Here is a 20,235-nt window from a genome sequence, read left to right as displayed (position 1 = left end):
GTCGACGTTTCAGGCCGAGACCCTTCATCAGGCTGCCTGGCCTGCTGCGTTCACCAGAAACCTTGATGTGTATCGCTTGAATTTCCAGCATCTGCAGAATTCCTGTGGTTTTCATGAGTTTAGACATAGACATAGACATAGAATAGTACACACAGTACAGGCCCTTTGGCCCACAATGTTGTGCCAACCTTCAAGCCCTGCCTCCCATATAAGCCCCCACCTTAAATTCCTCCATATACCTGTCTAGTAGTCTCTTAAACTTCACTAGTGTATCTGCCTCTACCACTGACTCAGGCAGTGCATTCCACGCACCAACCACTCTCTGAGTAAAAAACCTTCCTCTAATATCCCCCTTGAACTTCCCACCCCTTACCTTAAAGCCATGTCCTCTTGTATTGAGCAGTGGTGCCCTGGGGAAGAGGCGCTGGCTATCCACTCTATCTATTCCTCTTATTATCTTGTACACCTCTATCATGTCTCCTCTCATCCTCCTTCTCTCCAAAGAGTAAAGCCCTAGCTCCCTTAATCTCTGATCATAATGCATACTTTCTAAACCAGGCAGCATCCTGGTAAATCTCCTCTGTACCCTTTCCAATGCTTCCACATCCTTCCTATAGTGAGGTAACCAGAACTGGACACAGTACTCCAAGTGTGGCCTAACCAGAGTTTTAAGAGCTGCATCATTACATCGTGACTCTTAAACTCTATCCCTCGACTTATGAAAGCTAACACCCCATAAGCTTTCTTAACTGCCCTATCCACCTGTGAGGCAACTTTCAGGGATCTGTGGACATGTACCCCAAGATCCCTCTGCTCCTCCACACTACCGAGTATCCTGCCATTTACTTAGTACTCTGCCTTGGAGTTTGTCCTCCCAAACTCCCAAAGTTTAAAAGTTTGATTCTAAATTCAAAGGATGTGAAGGTTATCGCTGATTGCTACACTGTTGGGAGGAACGACCAACCGGGGAAAGTCACAACGACTAGGTCTCTGGCAGTGAGCCTGGCTCTGTGGATAAGAAGGGGACAACGAGAAGAGGATAATGGTAGTTATAGGAGATTTAATTGTTTGGGAACAGACAAGAGATTCTGTTGATGTGAAAGAGTCTCCTGGATAGTATGCTGCCTCCAAGGTACTAGGGTCAGGGACATCCCGGATTGGATCTGCAGCATTCTTAAGAGGGAGCATGAGCAGTCAGCAGTTGTGGTACCAACAACATAGCTAGGTAAATGGATGACAGCCTGAAGAGTCAATATAGGGGGCTACATTGGAAGCTATAAAACAGGACCTCAAGGGTGTAATCTCTGGATTGCTGCATGTTGCAATCCAGTGATAGTAAAATACTGGAATGTCTGGCTGAAGAATTGGTGCATGGGGCAGAGTTTCAAATTTGTGGATCATTGGGATCTCCTCTGGGGAAGGTATGATCTGTAAAAAAATTACATCTGAACTCGAGGGAGACAAATATCCTTGCGGACAGGTTAGTTAGAGCTGTTGGGCAGGGTTTAAACTAGGTTGGCAAGACGATGGGAAACAGATTGATAGATCCACGGACGGAGTGGTTGGCATAAAGGTTGATGGAAAGTGTGAAGAGATTGTGAGGAAGGATAGGCAGTGGATAGGACTCCGTTGTTAGGGCTGAAATGTGTCTAATGCAAGAAGTATCAGTAACAAAGGTGATGAGCTTCGAGCATGGATCAGTACATGGAACTCCGATGTGGTGGCCATTACAGTGACTTGGCTGTCACAAGGGCAGGAATGGCTGCTGCATATTCTGGGATCTAGATGCTTCAAAAGGGACAAGAGGTTTGGAAGTGCCATTGCTAACCTGGGAGTAGTACCATAGCTGCAGAAAGGGAGGACATCATGAAGAGATCGTCTACTGAGTCAGTGTGAGTGTAACTCAGAGAGATGATGGGAAGAATCACCCTTTGGGGGGTATTCTATAGACTCTGCCTATGTCAACAGACAAAGAGGATCAGATTGGGAGACTGATTTTGGAAAGGTGTGAAATGGGCCCAGCAGAGATTGCACTTTCTGAAGAAGCTTAAACAAGCATCACTCCCCACTAACATCTTAACTACATTCCACAGAGGCATGGTTGAGAGTGTGCTGCCCTTTTGCATCACAACCTGGTACTCCAGCTGCAGTGCTGTCGACAAAAATGCCTTGCAGAGGGTGGTTAGGGAAGCAGAGAAGGTTATTGGGGTCTCCCTACCTTCTGTCCAAGACCTCTTTCAGAGTCGATGCCTCCAGAAGACACGGTACATCATTAAAGACCCCTCACACCATCTCCATGAACTGTTTTGTTCTTCTGCCATCAGGCAAACGTTACAGGAGCATCAAAACTAAAACCACAAGGCTACTAAACTGCTTCCTCCCACAGGCAGTCAGACTGCTAAATAGCTGCTCTACCTGACTCTGCTTTGGACACTTTTAACTTGCACTGGACACTTATAACTTGATTTTAATTGACATGTGGCTGTTGTGTTTTACTATTTATTGTTGTGTTTATTATTTAGTGTTGTGTTTGTTACGTTATGATTGCACTGCTCCTGAGAAGCGCTGTCTCATTCTGCCCCGCAGAGCTATGTACGGTTAGAATGACAATAAAGTTTTTTGAATCTTGAATCTTGAATCTTGAAAATTAAAGTGTCTTAACATGGGTGACTTCAACTTCACTAATATTGACTGGTGGCTCGTTAGTACTGAAGATTTTAGCACTGTTGATTTCCTCTTAAATGTTTTCTTGTATTTCCTATACTCCTTAAACAGCTCAATTATTCCTTACTACTCTAATACCACAAATTCAAGTTTCATCGTCATTCAACCATGCACATGAATATAGCTGAACAAAATCGTGTTTCTCTGGGGCCAAGGTGCAAAACACAGAACCAACAGTCTCACACATGACTCAGCACATATAGCACTGTTATCAGAAAAATATACAGTCACTAAAGTCCAAAGATCAAAGTAAATTTATTATCAAAGTACATATATGTCACTATGTACAAACCTGGGATTTGTTTCCTTGTGTGCACACTCAGTAAATCCAAGAAACATAATCAATAAAGGGCAGTACCCAACAGGATGGACAAACAACCAATGTGTAAAAACCAACAAACTGTGTGAATGTAAAATAAAGATAATGTAAATAAATAAGCAAAAATTATCGAGGACATGGAATGAAGAATCCTTGAAAGTGAGTCCAGAGGTTCTGGGAACAAATCAGTGATGGGGCAAGAGAAATTGAGTGAAGTTATCCCATCTAGTTCAAGAGCCTGATGGCTGAAGGGTAATAATTGTTTTTGAACCTGGTGGTGCAGGTCCTGAGTTCCCTGTACCATCTTCCTAAAGGCAGCAGTGAGAAAGGACTACGTCCTGGGTGGTGGGGGTCCTTGCTTTCCTGTGACATTGCTCTGTGTAGATGGGAAGGGGTTTATCCATGCTGAACCCATGGAGTGTTTCCATTACTTTTTCTATGATTTTTTTTTGTAGGATTCGGGCCCTTTTCCAGTATAGGAGTCCCATTCAATATGTGGAAATTTGAAATCACCTACCAGCATACCCTATTTTTCTTGCAACTGTCTGCTATCTCTCTACAAATTTGCTCCTCTGAATCCTTCTGACCAATATAATTCCATCCCTTTCTTATTCTTATTCCTGAAATAATCCTTGTAATTATAGACCATTGATTCTTACATCAGTGGTGATCAAACTATTGGAGAGGATTCTTAGAGACACGATTTACGAGCATTTGGAGAAGCACAGCTTGATTTGGGATAGTCAGCTTGGAAACCTATTTTAACTGGAGGTCACTAACCAGTGGTGTTCTGCAGTGTTCATTTCTGGGACCTCTGCTCTTTGAGATTTTCATAAATGACTTAGATGAGGAACTAGAAGGGTGGGATAGTAAGTTTGCAGATGATACAAAGATTGGTGGTGTTGTGGATAGTGTAGAAGGTTGTTGTAGATTACAGTGGGTCAATGACAGGATGCAGACATGGGCTGAGAAGTGGCAGATGTATTTCATTCTGGAAAATTATGAAGTGATACACTTTGGAAGGCCAAAATCCCCGCATCTTTCTTTTATTCAGTTTAACATTTTGGAGATACAAAACATAACAGGGTCCACATCCATTAATCTTCCGAAGTTGTTGAAGTTGACAAAGTTGTTGTTGAGGGGTATAGCGTGTTGACCTTTATTATTTGGAGGACTGAGTTCAAGGGTAATGCTGCAGCTATATGAAACTCCAGTTTGACTACACTTGGAGTATTGTGTTCCATTTCCATTGTCTCAATCTAGGAAGGATGTGGAAGCTTTAGACAGGGTGGAGAGGGGATTTGCCAGGATGCTGGTAAAAGCTGGCAAGTCAGGGACTTTATTTTTTGATTGAAGGAGCATGAGGGGTGACGTACTAGAGGTGTATAAGATGATAAGGTGGACAGCCACCACCTTTTTCCCAGGATGGAAATGGTTAATATGAGAGGACTTAATTTTAAGGTGATTGAAGGAATGTATTGGGGGGAAGCCACAGGAAGGTTTTTTACACGGAGTTGAATGCGCTGCCAGGAATGGTGATGGAAGCAGATACATTAAGGACATCTAAGAGACACTTAGCTAGGTGCATGGATAAAAGAAAAATGGAGGGCTGTGTGGGATGGAAGTGATAGATTGACCTAGGTTAAAGGTCAGCACACCATTGTGGGCCAAAAGGCCTGTACTGTGCTGTACTGTTCCATGTTGCTTTCAAGATCAATGTTCTTTCGAACACAATACAATATAGCACTGAACAGGCCTTTCAGACCAAGATGTTATGCAGAAAATTATTGCCCAGTTCCCTGAATTAAATACTACTTATACCATTTCTGAAGGAATTTTAGAGTTAACAATATAAATACTGTAGTTGTCAAGTCACATATTGGTCAGACCAGGTAAAAATGACAGATTAACACACAAAAAAAAAATTCTGTAGGAACTCAGCATCTATGGAAATGAACAACCAGTTGATGCTTCAGGCTAAAACCCTTCTTCAGGACTGGAAAGGAAGGGAGAAGGCCCCAGAATAAAAAGTTGGGGGAGGGGAAGGAGGACAAGCTAGATATGGTGATAGGTAAAGCCAGGCGGGTGAGAAAGGTAAAGGGCTGGAGAAAGGATATGATAGGAGAGGGGAGTGGACCATGGGAGAAAGGGAAGAGCAGCATCAGGGGGAGGTGATAGGCAGGCGTGGAGATGAGGAAAGAGGCCAAAGTGGGGAATAGAAGGAGAGGGAAGGGTTAGTGGAAAATTTTACTGGATGTTAGAGAAATTGATGTTCACGCCATCTGGTTCGAAGCTACCTAGACAGAATATGAGGTATTGTTCCTCCACCCTGAGAGTGGCCTCATCATGACAAAAGAGGAGGCCATGGACCGACATGTTGGAATGGGAATCGGGATTGGAACTAAAATAGTTCTACACAGGGAAATTCTGCTTTTGGTGGATGGAATGGAGGTGCTCATCAAAGTGGTCCCCCAATTTATGTCAGGACTCAACAATATAGAGGAGACCACATTGGGAGTACCAGGTACAACAGACGATCCCAATAAATTTGCAGGTGAAGTGTTGTCTTACCTGGAAGATCTGTTTGGGGCTTTGAAAGGAGTCAAGGAAGGAAGTGAACAGGCAAGTGTAGCATTTCTGTTGCTTGCAGGGATAAGTGCCAGGAGGGAGATTAGTGGGGAAGGATGAATGAACAAGTGAATTATGGAGGGATCAATTCCTGTGGAACATGGAAAGTGTGTGTGGGGGCGTGGGGGGAGATAAAGATGTGTTTGGAGGATGAGAGACCTGCATTTTTTGAAGAAAGAGGACACCTTCGATGGCCTGGAAAGGAAACCCTCATCATGGCGACAGGTGCAGCAGAGACAAAGGAACTGAGAAAAAGGAATAGTGTTTTTATCGGAGACAGGATGGGAAGGGGTATAGACTAGATAGCCGTGGGTATTGGTAGTTTTATAAAGGACGTCGGTAGGGAGTTTGTCTCCAGAGATGGAGACAGAGAGATTGAGAAAGGGGAGTGAAGTGTCAGAAACGGACCAAGTGAATTTAAGGGCAGGGTGGAGGTTGGAGGTAGAGCTGATGAAATTGATGAGCTCAGCACGGGTGCATGAAGCAGCACCAATGCGGCTGGTGGCAGATTTTCCTTGTTGAAGAAATTAAGCGTGCCATATGTTTTTTTTTATTAATGACAATTGATATTATCACCAGTTAAAGCATATTTTTTAATAATTCCAATTTAATTTCCAAGCTCTTTTAATTTGTACCCATGTTTCCAGTTCAACTGTGGAGATATTAGGATGACAATTATTAACTTAGCCACTGTGCTGCTCTCTATCCTTCGCCTGCAGGTTAGGGTGATGCTGGGTTATCAGTGCTTGCAATATTTCAACAAGTTATGCATGCTATTTAAATGCAGACATAGTCTGAGACATAATTCTTAATTTAAAATGATCAAGCTACTGTCGCTGATGGTTGTTTTCCAGGAGGGATCATTACATATGCACTGTGCATCTACCTGGAAGGAAAGAATGTAATTGAGAATCTCACCACGGGTCCTGAAAAAGTGTCTGCTCCGACAACGTGTTTGAATTTTAAGTAAATTACAAAGTTGATTAAAGTTGAAAACTTCATCAACACTGTGTACCTGATGCTTAAAATGCTACACAAAAAAAATCTACCGAGGCTAATTTTGACTGTGTAATGGGCAAAATGTGTGACAGCAAGTTGGCAGCAACTCTTACAACCCTTGCTGTTGTCTTATACTTTGTACAATGTCAATGTAACCCCCGTTGAGAAATGACAAGAAGATTCCAGAATACAGTGAGACCAGTTGTATTGCCTTAGACAGAAATACGTACATCATGATTCCTTCCACATTATTGGGTTGAAATGCTGCAAATTCCCTACCGAATGTCACTGTGTGAGCACTACCATTACAATTAGCACTGCAGATAAAGGAGAGGAGATGCCACTAAGAGAATCACTGTTTAAGACGTGATTGCTTAAACAGGCAAGGCATAAAGGTACAAACACAAGAAAATCTGCAGATGCTAGAAATCTAAGCAACACACACAAAATACAGGATGAAATCAGCATCTATGGAAGGGTCTCGGCCCGAAATGTTGACAGTTCACTCCTGTCCATAGATGCTGCCTGGCCTGCTGAGCTCCTCCTGCATTTTGTGTTTGTTGAGAGGGATAATAAATCAGCCATGCTGAACAGTCTCGATAGGCTGAATGGCCTAATTCTGCTGCTAGGTCTTATAGCGTTATGGTCTAAGTCTTACCCAGTTACTGCACCAATTAAGAATACCTGCGAAGAAATATTTTTGAAGAAATGCTGGATGTTATCAGTAAGGGCAAAATACTCATCTTTGTTCCTACTAATAACAAAGCTGTTTGCACAAAATAACTCTTTAAAATCCTGTATTATGTAACAACAAGGCTTGCAGACAAATTATAAGTTGTTCTAAACAGTACTTAAAACTAATTACACTTCCACCATTGCTAGCTTATGAAATAGACTCACAGCTCCAAAACTTGGTATTAGTCTTGCTGACCCTGTTCAAAGCAATTATCGTTCATTTGAAAAGAGCATCAATGTAATTTTAAAATCTAATTCTTTCTTAAAAGCCACTCCAGATCTCATTAAGAATAAATAACGCAGTCTTCCTGATGGCTTGTGTACTGGTTAAGGATGAAAGCACACAGAAGACACACATACACACCTGACAGTACAGACACACCGTTTACGGAGAACTAGTGATTCACCGAACACACACACAGCTCCTTCATGCATAAACATTGCGTCACCCATATTGTATGAGAGGATTCAGACATGAACCAGAGATGCTGTTGTATCCTGATACCTTCCAATGTTTTCAACTGCTTCTGATATAGTACCAAGTCAAGACAAATGGCTGAAATTTCGAAGTACAAAAGTCCATTTTATTTTCATATATGTCACCATAAACAACCCCGAGATTCACTTTCTTCAATCTATAGAATAGTAACCATAACAGAATCATTGAAAGACCACTCAACTACAGCGTTCAACCAGATTGCAGAAGACAACAAACTGTATATACAAAAAGAAGAAATAATACAAAAAGAAGAATTACGTAGCACAATCACAAACAAGAGAAAATCTGCAGATGCTGCAAATCCAAGCAACACACACAAAACGCTGGAGGAACTCAGCAGGCCAGGCAACATCTATGGAAAAGATTAAATAGTTGACGTTTCAGGCCAAGACCCTTTATCAGGACTGGAGAAAATAAGATGAGGAGTCAGAATTTGAAGGTGAGGGGAGGGGAGGAAGAAACACAAGGTGATAGGTGAAATCAGGAGTTGGGGGGAAGGGGAGGGGTGAAGTAAAGAGCTGGGAAGTTTTTTGGGGAAAGAGTTACAGGGCTGGAGAAGTGGGTATCTGATAGGAGAGGACAGAAGGCCATGGAAGAAAGAAAAAGGGGAGGAGTACTAGAGGGAGGTGATGGGCAGGTAAAGAGATATGGTGAGAGAGGGAAAAGGGAATGGGGAATGGTGAGGGGGGAGCATTACCAGAATTTTGAGAAATCGATGTTCATGCCTTCAGGATGGAGGCTACCCAGACGGAATGTTGCTCCTTCAAATTGAGTGTGGCCTCATCACAACAGTAGAGGAGGCCATGGATTGACGTGTTGGAACTGGAATGGGAATGGGAAGTGGAATTAAAATGGATGGCCACTGGGAGATCCCACTTTTCCTGGTGGATGGAAATAGGCACTCGGCAAAGCCGTCTCCCAATCTACTTTGGGTCTCACTGATATACAGGAGGCCACACCAGAAGCATTGGTTATAGTGCATGACCTCAAAAGACTCAGGTGAAGTTTTGCCTCACCTGGAAGGACTGTTTGGGGCCCTAAATAGTAGTGAGGGAGGAGGTGTAGGGGCAGGTGTAGCACTTGTTCCACTTGTAATGATAAGTGCCAGGAGGGAGATCACTGGGGAAGGACAAATGGACAAGGGAGTCTCATAGGGATTGAGCCCTGTGGAAAGCAGAAAGTGGGGGGGAGGGGATAATGTGCTTGGTGGTGGGATCCCGTTGGAGATGGTGGTAGTTATGGAGAATTATATGCTGATGCGGAGGTTGGTGGGTTGCTAGGTGTACTTGTGTACCTGCTTAGTTCCCCCACCCCCGGTCAGGAGTACGTGAAGCAGGTGTTGGATGGTCACATGAGCACCTGGTGCATATCACCAGTCCTGACAAAGTGACCAGCGATGCCACGCAGACATTCTCTCAAGAGTATTAATAATGGCCAGAGGAAGGCAATGGCAAGCCACATCTGTAGATAAGTTTGAACGAAAGTGGCAGGAACCTCGGGAATATTATGGTACAGTTGCACTGCTCCCTGAAAATGGTAACTCAAGTAGATTAGGGTGGTGGTAGGTTTGGAGCACTGTGTGTGTGCGTAGGTGGATGGGTCGGAGGAAGGAACAAGGTTTGTTTTGCTGTTGTTGTTTTGTTGCTTGTTGTGTTCTTGTATTGTACTGCTAAGCATTGTGGGCAAGCTATATTGGCGCTGGAATGTGCAGTGACATTTGTAAGGCATCTCCAACACCTCCTCAGGTTGTGTTGGTTGTTATTGACAACAACCCATTCCAATGTGCGTTTTGAGGCACAGATCTGAACCTGAAGAAGGCATTCAGCATGCTTTTCTTCATAGACTAAGGTACTGAGTATAATAGTTGGATGTCATGTTGCAGCTATACAAAACATCGTTCAGGCTGTAATTGGGTATTGTGTACAGTTCGGATTGCTGCACTGCAAGATGGATGTGGCAAAGGCTGAATCTCAGTAAACCTTACCACAGGAGTAGCAAGTTCTCAGCCACATTCCACCAGAAAAAGATTGACCTTAATTCATAAATCAAACAACAAATGTAATTTATGCCTCAGGAGCAGCTGAAGGAGTTTGCTTGTGGCTGTCATTCATCCTTTTAGGCTATTATGTAAACAGCATTGCCTTCTGAGAGAATTTAGAGATAGGGCAGGTACATTTTTTGAAAGACTAGGTAATTGTGAGCAGTTTTGGGACCTTTATCTCTGATTGCATTGGAGAGAGTCCAGAGGAGGCTCACAAGAGTGATCCCAGGAATAAAAGGGTTAATGTATAAGGAGTGTTTGATGGCTCTAGGCCTGTAATCACTGCAGTTTAGAAGAATGGGGGGGGGGGGACTCATTGAAATCTATAAACTATTGAACAACCTAGACAGAATTGATGTGGAGAGGATGTTTCCTATAGTAGGGGAGTGTGGGACCAGAGGACACAGCTCAGAACAGGAGTACATCTATTTAGGACAGATATGAGGAGAAATCTCTTCAGTCAGAGGGTGGTGAATCTGTGGAATTCGTTGCCACAGACAGCTGTGAAGGCCAAGTTATTGTGTATATTTAAAGTGGAGGTTGATAGGTTCTTGATTAGTAATGCCTTTAAAGGTTACAGGGGAAGACAGGAGAATGGGGTTGAGAGGGATAATAAATCAGCCACGACAGAATGGCAGAGCAGACAATGGGCTGAATGGCCAAATTCTGCTCCTATATCTTACAGTATTATGGTATGAAGGGCTCTGGGGAACTAACACAGAAGAGGAGATTTGGTCTGAGGCAGAACAACTATGGCCATATTGTAGCCTAGTTTCTTTCAATTTTCTTGTTCTGTCCTCTTTTAAGTGTTAGCCCAAACCTAGATCAATGTTTGTTCATGATGTATTTTTGAATAAGGAACACTTGCTGTCAAAAAAAGCACAACAATATTCATTTTCTCCCACTTCTGTTCTTTCTGCTAGAGGAGAATGCTGCAATTTGTATTTAGTGCCAATTATCTTCTGCCACTTCATGAAGAGAAAAGTACAGTGATTAATGGAAAGTGACAGAGAGAGAATACTCTGTACTACAACCACTTTGCCCAGCCTCTAATCTTTACTGAACTCGGAATGCCCCTTTGTTTTAAGGAAGGTTATGGCAGACCCTAAGTCATCTGGAATTTGACAGCTGCAAAGTTCAATGTTCAAAGTTCAAATACATTTACCATCAAAGTACATGTGCATCACCATATACTCCCTTGAGGTTCATTTTCTTGTAGATATTCACATTAGAACAAAGAAATACAATAGAATCAATGAAAAGCTACGGCAGCAAGATGTCCTAATCACAAAATAATGCTATATAACAAGTTGAATGCCAAACAAACCTCTCTACCTTTCAAAGAAAAATCTAAAGAAATACAACATATGAGATTTCACTGAAAATTACATGATTATATCTACAGTTGTTTAGATTGTGTTTAACATCTGTCAGAAAATTCTCTATAGAAAAATCCAAAGTTAAGAAGCAGCAAATTTTTAAAACAATTTCCAGTGCTTTTGAATTTTACATCCAAAACTCTGCTTCCATACCTGAGCCTATATGAACCCTTCATCCATGTATCTGCTGGTTTGCTTCTGATGAATTAAATCTTAAATTTTTCAACCCCTGCCCTGTTTTTTCAGTTCTCTTATTTAGTTTTACCCTTCTTAATCAGTAATCTCTCCTCAGGATTTACATACCGCCAAGGTTTTGTGCATCTCCAAATCTGATCTTTTGATCATTCTTGGATTCATTACTCCACGCTGGTGGCTACTTGTAAAGATCTGACCTAAGATTCCCTCCTTAAAATTCTCTGTCTCTCTCTCCACTTTAAAAAATGCTAATTCTAAACCTAACCCTATGTGTATTTTGACAAATGTAATCCTAAACACACAACAATTTTTATTTATATCACACCTTTAATATCCTGACGTGCTTCACATGAGAATAAAGAAAAGTTGATGCCAAGGCAGATGAAGAGATACTATGTTGTATCTTTCCAGTTTGCAAATAACGCTTAATACTACTGAGCTAATAAAAAGCTACGTACTCTCACTTCTGTGATGGGGTATGGTGGGGGTGGGTTAATGGACGGAGGTGTTGTTCAGCCTGATAGCTTGGGGGAAGTAACTGTTTTTGGGTCCTCGCATGGATGCTACATAACCTCTTCCCTGATGGGAGTGTTATCATTCTTGTGACAGTTTTCGCATCAACTGGCCTTTTTAAATTTCTGTGCTCTAATTTATAATCTGGAATTTTGAATGCAAACATGCCATGTGCATGAGGGCACAAGGCCCCACAATTTTCTTAAAATGCCTAACTGGAAAATTGATCTGCTTATGTCCAATACCATGAGAGATTGACATGGTTTATTTTAATGTATGCATTTGCTTTGTTAGTAGAATATTACTTCCTGTAATATTTTCCGTAACTGCATGCTGTTTCAATTAAATCTGTCCATCATCTTTCAACCTCCATATTTAGAGCAATTAACTCTGATTGAATCAACCCAGCTCTGTCTTCAGGAACCATGATAATGTTCTTTACTCTACCTACCTGACTGACCACCCTCCAGTACACGGAAGCTCCACTTCCCATATCAATATGTTGGTATATCCTGTTTGTTTATCTTTTTTTGAATATTTTATTTTTTTATTTGGGAAAGGTATTCACAAGTATTACACAAACTTTTTTACATAAAAAACCTTTTTCCTTTTTTTATATATGTATAAATCTGTATATATTTATACATTCACAAGTACATGTTCATATTTGCTCCTACCCATTATTGTATTATTTTATTATTTCTAATAAAACTGGAAAACACGAACCAGATCAGTTTCGAACCGATATTATGCCAAAAGAATATGTTAATATGTGTATAGCAAAAGTATTTATTGTCTTTGTTATATTTTTACTATTGAGTTCTGTTTGGCAAATTTCCTTAAGCCTTGAAGTAAATTCTGTCGAAAGTTTTGCCTTTATCGCAGTATGATCTATTTTCTTTGTTTGATATCCTAAGCATGTGTTTCAAATTCATCCATTGGTCGTATTATATTCTGCTGCTCTGTTTTATATTCTACTAGATTTATTGCACTTAATGTTTAATGTTCTACACTTATCTAGTCCAAAGTTCGTGTTTATATCTTTCAAAAATAGTTTGACTATTTGAATTAACTGCTCGTTCATGTATCGAAAGGTGTCAAGGTATATTTTGTTTGTTTGTTTCTGATCTGATACTCTATTTTTGTGCAATTCAGTAAATTAGAGAATGGGTTCAAAGGTGAATAGTGGGCTTAGGGAGCCACCCTAAAAAATGCCTGTGTTTATTTTGATAAAAGTAAATGTTCTGTTTTGGTTTTTAATAGATAGGGTCATTATAGTATGCCAATGCTTCATCAGATACTGCAGAAATTTCGCAAGTATTGGGTGTAGTTTATATATATTACAAACTTTTATTAACTATGCGTGTGGGCCAGAATCAAATGTTTTTTCATAGTCAATCTAACAACATGAAAAATTTCTGCTTTTTCACCAGGCTTGTTTTAGAACTACAGAATCTATTTTCTGTTGTTCGTTACATCCTTTCATACCATTACAGCATCCTTTCTGCTCTTCTGTAAGCATATTTTGGTTATCTAAATGAGTTGTGATCATTTGTTATATGCATGATCTAATTTTGTATATAGTTCATAAACAATAATTAGGATGGGTCATTTGTGATATGTCCTTTGGGTAACAGATGTGGGCACCTTTTCAGGATTTTTAAGAAAATTATGATGTGCGTTAATAGGCACGGATGAAGGCAAGTAACTTTTAATACCAATAACTATGAATATTATCATTGCCGGTAATTTTCCATTTGTGGATATTATTTAAACCAGCTTTTAGCATATCCATTGTAACTTCAGGCCTTTGTGTGTCTATGGACTTGGATTCACTTTACACCGCGCGCTGTTGGAGCAGCGCTGCCAGGATAATCAAGGACACGACCCACCCAGCCAACACACTTTTCGTCCCTCTTCCCTCCAGCAGAAGGCTCAGGAGCTTGAAGACTCGGACGGCCAGATTTGGGAACAGCTTCTTTCCAACTGTGATAAGAATGCTGAATGGATCCTGACCCGGATCTGGGCTGTACCCTCCAAATATCCGGACCTGCCTCGGTTTTTTTTGCACTACCCTACTTTCCATTTTTCTATTTTCTATTTATGATTTATAATTTAAATTCTTAATATTTACTAATTTTTACTATTTTTTAATATTTTTAATATTTAATATTTATAATCCAGGGAGTGGGAAGCGCAGAATCAAATATCGCTGTGATAATTGTACGTTCTAGTATCAATTGTTTGGCGACAATAAAGTATAAAGTATAAAGCATAAAGTATAAAGTCTTCAATTGTGTGAATGAATTCTTTTTCCTCACTATCCCTGTAATTCTATGCTAAGGGTTGTTAACAATTTGGTACACTGAATTTAGTTTCAATGCCCTGTATCAACCTATTTCAATGTTTTTGAACTGATATTTTTGTTTTCTTCATTTGGCACATTTTATGTTGGATTTTGTTGGATTTAGTTGGATTTTTAAGCTTCAAGCTTTTGTTTCAGTGTATCTATAAATTCTACAATGCTTTTGTTAGGTTGATCACATCGTGGGTCGACCTTATATTTCCTTTAGCATTTCCTTAGCTTTACTCTTAACTTTCTTGCTTGGGTTATCCATCTTATACTCCATGAGATAGGCTATTTCTGCTCTTTTTCAATTTTGTTTCATAATCTCTTCTGCCATTTCGTTGTTCTCATTTCATTACTCGAGCTTCTATTAATGAGGGCCTGTATTTTGGAGCCAATATACTACGTGACTGTTAATGCTGAACAGTATGTTAATTCTTCAAATGTTTCAAGTTTTCTTAAATATTATTGCAATATAATATTGTTGATAGTACTAACAATTTTTGCAAATTTTGACATAGTGTTTTGCTTTGGTGTGTAGGACCTTTTTATTGGGTCAATGCCGGTGTATTCTGTTAATCTGGTGTTAAATGTTTGGATAATTCTTTTTTGTTGTACTTTTAATTTTCTCTCAATTCAAGCTGTTAAAACCTGAGGTATGGGCATTGCTAAGCACACTCATTTCACAATTTCTGGGAACTTTTGGACTATTCTAGTGTATTGTGGCTTTCTGGAGATTTACATAAATATTGCTGTGTAGGTCTAATTGTTTAATGATATTGTCCAGAGAATTTGGGATGATACCTATTGTAGATATTATTATTGAGACAATGTATGCCCTGCTCATGTTCCATAGTTTTTCAATTTTCTCTTTTAATTCAGCATATTTTTGGTGTTTTTCACTTACTGATTTCTATATACTATATTTGTTTGGAATGGCTATAGCTATTAAGTAAGTTATTTTTGCCTGTTTATCCTGTAGTATTATATCTGGACAGTTGTTATGGATTGCTCCATCTGCAATAATGGATCGGTTGTAATATAATTGGTGGGATTCATACTCTAAAACTCGATCAGGCTTGTAGTTGTCTTTTATGAGTTTGTATCTTAAAGCAAGATTTTGGTAAATGACATTAGCCACTTGATTACACCTATGTAAATAATCATACTGACGAATAAATTCTTCTTGGGCTTCCAGCTGGGTACAGGTATCGATTATAACCAATGTTTTGATGACAAGCTCTGCCATCTTCACCAGGGATGATACCTCGGCATGTCTAGTCCGGTGGTATGTATACACCCCCCGTAGTTAGTTCCCATCCAATCAGGTTTTCGCTTTCCCACCTTACTTACAATCAAATTCCAAATCTTACTTCGAGCGAGACCTTCATCTTTGTTAAACTTCTCTTCCTCTAGTTTTATTTCAATGGCCTGGAAAAGGAAGCCATCATGGAGGGTCACACTCTTCTATTGGTTAACTTTTGCTTCTGCAGTGATTCTTTCTTCATTTTTCTGGGTCCTGTTTTCATTTAAGTTTAGTGGTGTGTACTTTTTAACAAAATTGCATATGCTTGCGTGAAGTGCTGAATCCTGTTGTTGTTGATAAAAATACTTGGAAGTTTTATCTGACCATTGTGTAAATTTTTAATGTCTGTTATTCCTCTTCCTCCTTCTGTCTTAGGTAGTGTTAATCTAAGTGTGTTCAAGTATACATAGTGTTTTCCAAAATTTGTCATTTCAGCTCGTGTTTTTCTTTGTAAATTTTCCAGATTGGTTTTGGACCAGGATATCATGCCAAAGTAATATGTTAATATGGGTATAGTCAAAGTGTTTATTGCTTTTGTTATATTTTTATTATTGAGCTCTGTTTGGCAGATTTTCTTAAGCCTTGAAGTAAATTCTGTCGAAAGCTTTCCCTTTATCACACTATGATCTATTTTCTTTACTTACTGATATCCCAGAAACTTAAGTGTTTCATATTCATTCATCAGTTGCATTGTATCCTGCTGTTGTTTTATATTCTACTAGCTCTAACATGTTTAATGTTTTGCACTTATTTAGTCCAAAGTTCATATTTATTTCTTTAGGAAATATTTTTAGTATTTTAATTAATTGATTTAGCTTTACTGATGAGGGAGCATATGCTTTCAAATTGTCCGTGTATAGAAGGCACGTCAAGGTATAATTTGTTTGGTTGCTTCTGATTTGATACCCAATCTTCATCCGATTCTGTAAATTAGAGAGCAAGTTTAATGCTAGACCATAGTGGGCTTAGAGAGTCACCCTGAAAAATGCCTCAGTTTATTTTGATCACGGGGAATGTTCTTATTTGGTTAATAATAGGTAGGGTGATTAATGTACACCAATTCTGCATCAGATGTTGTAGAAATTTCACGTATTGAGAATTTCTATTAACCATGAATGTCGGACAGAATCAAATATTTTTTGGTAGTCAATATAGCATGAAAGACTTCTGCTTTTCCTCCTGGCTTGCTTTAGAATTACAGAATCTTATTTTTATTATATTATTAATTTATAATTGTTTTATTATTGTCACATGTACTCAGATATAGCAAAAGCATGTCTTGTATACTATTCATACAGTTGAAATCATTGCACCGTGCATTGAGGTAGAACAAGGGAAAACAATAACAATGCAGAATAAAGTGTAACAGCTACAGAGAAAGTACATTTCAGGTAAACAGTAAAGAGCAAGACATTAATAAGGTAAATTGTGAGGTCATGTGTCCATCTGAATGTACTAAAAACTATTTATTAGTCTATCACGGTGGGGTGGAAGCTGTCCTTGAGCCTGGTGGTACATACTTTCTGGCTTTTGTACCTTCTGCTCAGAAAGTTAATAGGCTACTGGAAATTCTCCTCATTGTAGGTGGGTGATTGAGAATTCGGCAATTTGATGACCATGTGAGAGTGAGTTACAGAGAAATAATCAGGGGAATGGTATTGATGGGATTGTTCTGACAGGTTTGATGGATTGAGTGACCTCCTGTGTTGATTGGAATAAGAACTATATGAGCTATTATGTACATTGAATGCGTAAATTTCATCACTTTCTTGAAATGTACGATTTTTTTCACTGCTAATTTTGTTTAAAGCATCAGTTTAGAAATTAGAAATTTCAGTTTCTGGGAAACATGGATTCTGAAAACAGTTGGAAAGCATTTTGAGCAATTTAGGTGAAAATGATAATTCAGTGACACCTACTGGCCCAAGCTTGTAATTACTTGTTGATGGAACATCATTTACAAAGGGTTATTTGCTCTATAATTGATTGAGAAGATGGGAAGTTTACATCCGTCTTGAGAGCCTCTACACAACATAATTTCAGTGGATCTCCATGTCCGATAATGAGGCCAGGACTATGACTCTGACTCGCTGACTTACATCAAGGATCCTGAAATGGTCATGAGGAGAAACGGGATGGTGGGGCAGAGACATTTTACCACATATTGGATGTTGTGAAAGTCTCAGAGAATTAACCTTGATGCTCACTTTATTCTGAATCGTCTCCTTTTCATTCTCAAGATGTTGCATCTTCCTGGCTTTCAAATGATTGGGTTCCAATAGTCTTTTTACACACCCCTCCTTGTAAATGTCCTGAATCATGGGAAGTTCGCAGCTATGGATGTGCTGGGCTGTCCACACCACTCTCTGCAGAATTCTGCGATTAAGGGAGGTGCAGTTCCCATTCCAGGCAGTGATGCAGCCAGTCAGGATGGTTTCAATTGTGCCCCTGTAGAAAGTTCTTAGGATTTGGGGGCCCATACGTGCTTTATTTATCATATGGGAATGAGAATGGTGTCTCACCTCACGTTGACTTTACCTGATGCTCACGTACACTTAAAATGTTGAGTTATTGCTCAATAATCGAAGCAAAGAAACTTGTTCTGCTTTTTTTCCCCCATTGTGTTTTGAGCTGCTGGATTTCAGACAGACACGATTCTGGCTAACACTACCGAACCCCGTACAGACTGATAATTAAATTTTTCAGCTCCTGATTTATGTGTTTTAGTGGCCACTGTGGACAAGGAAAGTGGATTAGGCTAAATTAAAAGGACAAGGAAAGAAGAAATAAAGTGCATGGTTCTAGCACTAAACTGGGACAGACACAAGGAGTGTATTTCATTTGTTTCTGCAATAAATGGTTTTAGTTATTTGGTGCTAAGGGCAAGGTGCCTTAAAAGTTTGCTGAGACCCAGGGGCTTGGAGAATCATTGCTGTCTTCTTCAATATTTTCAAGCAGCGATTAACTCCAACACTCCTGGGTGTTCAGGATGACTACTGTACCTGGGTGATAAACACAAGAGATTCTGCCGATGCTGGAAACTCAGACAAACACATACAAAATGCTGGAGGATCTCAGCAGGCCGGGCAGCATCTATGGAGAGGAATAAAGAGTCGACATTCAGGCTGAGACCCTTCATCGTGACTGGAAAGGAATGGGGTAGAAGCCAGAATAAGACAGTGGGTGAAGGGAAGGAGTACAAGGTGGAAGATGAAGGGTGAATTCAGGTGAGGAAGAAGATATTGAGTGGTGGAGGGGGGCATGAAGTAAGAATCTGGGAGGTGATAGGTGGAATTATCTAAAGGGCTAAAGAAGAAGGAATCTGATAGGAGAAGAGAGTGGTTCATGGGAGAAAGGGAAGGAGGAGGGTCACCAGGGAGAAGCGACAGGTCCACTCTCCTGTGGAGTTCATCGCCCCAGACAGTTGTGGAGGTCAAGTCATTTAGTATATCTAGAGCAGAGTCTGATAGTTTCTTGATTAGTATGGGTGTCAAAGATTGTGGGGAGAAGGCAGGCAAATGGAGTTGAGAGAGATAATGAATCAGCAATGATGGAATGACAGAGCAGACTCAATGGGCTGAATGGCCTAATTCTGCTATGAAGCCTTAATGGTCAAGGGCACTATCACCAAGGGTAGAGTGGTTAAAAATCAGTGACCTACAAGAAGAGAACATTGCAGGAAAAAAAATTGAATGCTCACATACAATAAACAAATACAGAAGAGTTGATATTTTAATAAACGACAAAACAACAAGAGGAATGCAAGCAAATCCACTCTTTGTTTAATCCTACTGAGTTAAACAACATTTCTGTGTCTTATATTGATTTCTCATTATTCGGGAATGTTGAATGCATTTACTGGTATAGAGCCTGTAGCCATTTAGCATGTGACAATCCATTAGCTTTTCCAATAGTATAATAGAGCCTGCCGTATAAATGAAATGTTTTATCACTTCATGCATGGTTATAGTGAAATAAATGGGAGGATGAGATCAGATCAGACCAGATTCATTTACTTATCACATGTACAGAATCGGACAAAAGTCTTAGGCACAAAAATCTAGCTAGGATGCCTAAGACTTTTGCGCAGTACTGTAGTAATTTTATGTATTGTACTGTACTGCTGCAAAAAAAAACAAATTTCATGATGTATGTGAGTGATGATAAACCTGGTTCTGACATGGGTCTCTATTGTGGACTGAGAATGGGAAGGGTGCAGGGAGAAGGGAACCATGGTTGGGAAAATGAGGAAGGAGAGGGAGTGGGAAGTACCAGAGAGACATTCTATAATGATCAGTAAACCAATTGTTTGGAATTAAATGACCTTGCCTGGTGTTTCAGAGCTGGGAATGCCTGAACCCATGCCACACCCTGGCACTCCCTCCCTCACCATTCCCAACATCCTTTGCTCCTGCCACACCTTTGGCACTCCCTCCCACAGCGCTCCACCCTCACCATTCCCAACATCCTCTGCTCCCGTCAGACTTTCAAACTCACTTTCTGCTTCACGTGGACGGATACAGCACTGTGCAAAAGTCTAAGGCACCCCA

General features: G+C 40.1%; 1 protein-coding gene and 1 long non-coding RNA gene across 5 annotated transcripts in view; one reads left to right on the top strand and one right to left on the bottom strand.

The window, feature by feature from the left end:
- The window catches only part of LOC140197198 (uncharacterized), a 54,761-nt gene extending 48,164 nt beyond the window's left edge, over nucleotides 1-6,597 (top strand). The window contains exon 3 of the long non-coding RNA XR_011885880.1: nucleotides 6,526-6,597. This is a non-coding gene — a long non-coding RNA (uncharacterized lncRNA). The remainder of the gene's footprint in view (nucleotides 1-6,525) is intronic.
- LOC140197572 (teneurin-3-like) overlaps nucleotides 1-20,235 on the bottom strand; it is a 2,811,066-nt gene that overhangs the window by 1,422,846 nt on the left and 1,367,985 nt on the right. The gene's annotated exons all lie outside the window — the stretch shown is intronic.

Source organism: Mobula birostris, chromosome 5 (assembly GCF_030028105.1).
Source record: "Mobula birostris isolate sMobBir1 chromosome 5, sMobBir1.hap1, whole genome shotgun sequence".
Lineage (NCBI taxonomy): Eukaryota > Metazoa > Chordata > Chondrichthyes > Myliobatiformes > Myliobatidae > Mobula > Mobula birostris.
Note: the sequence above shows the minus strand (reverse complement) of the source record. Positions and strands in the feature narration are given on the sequence as shown.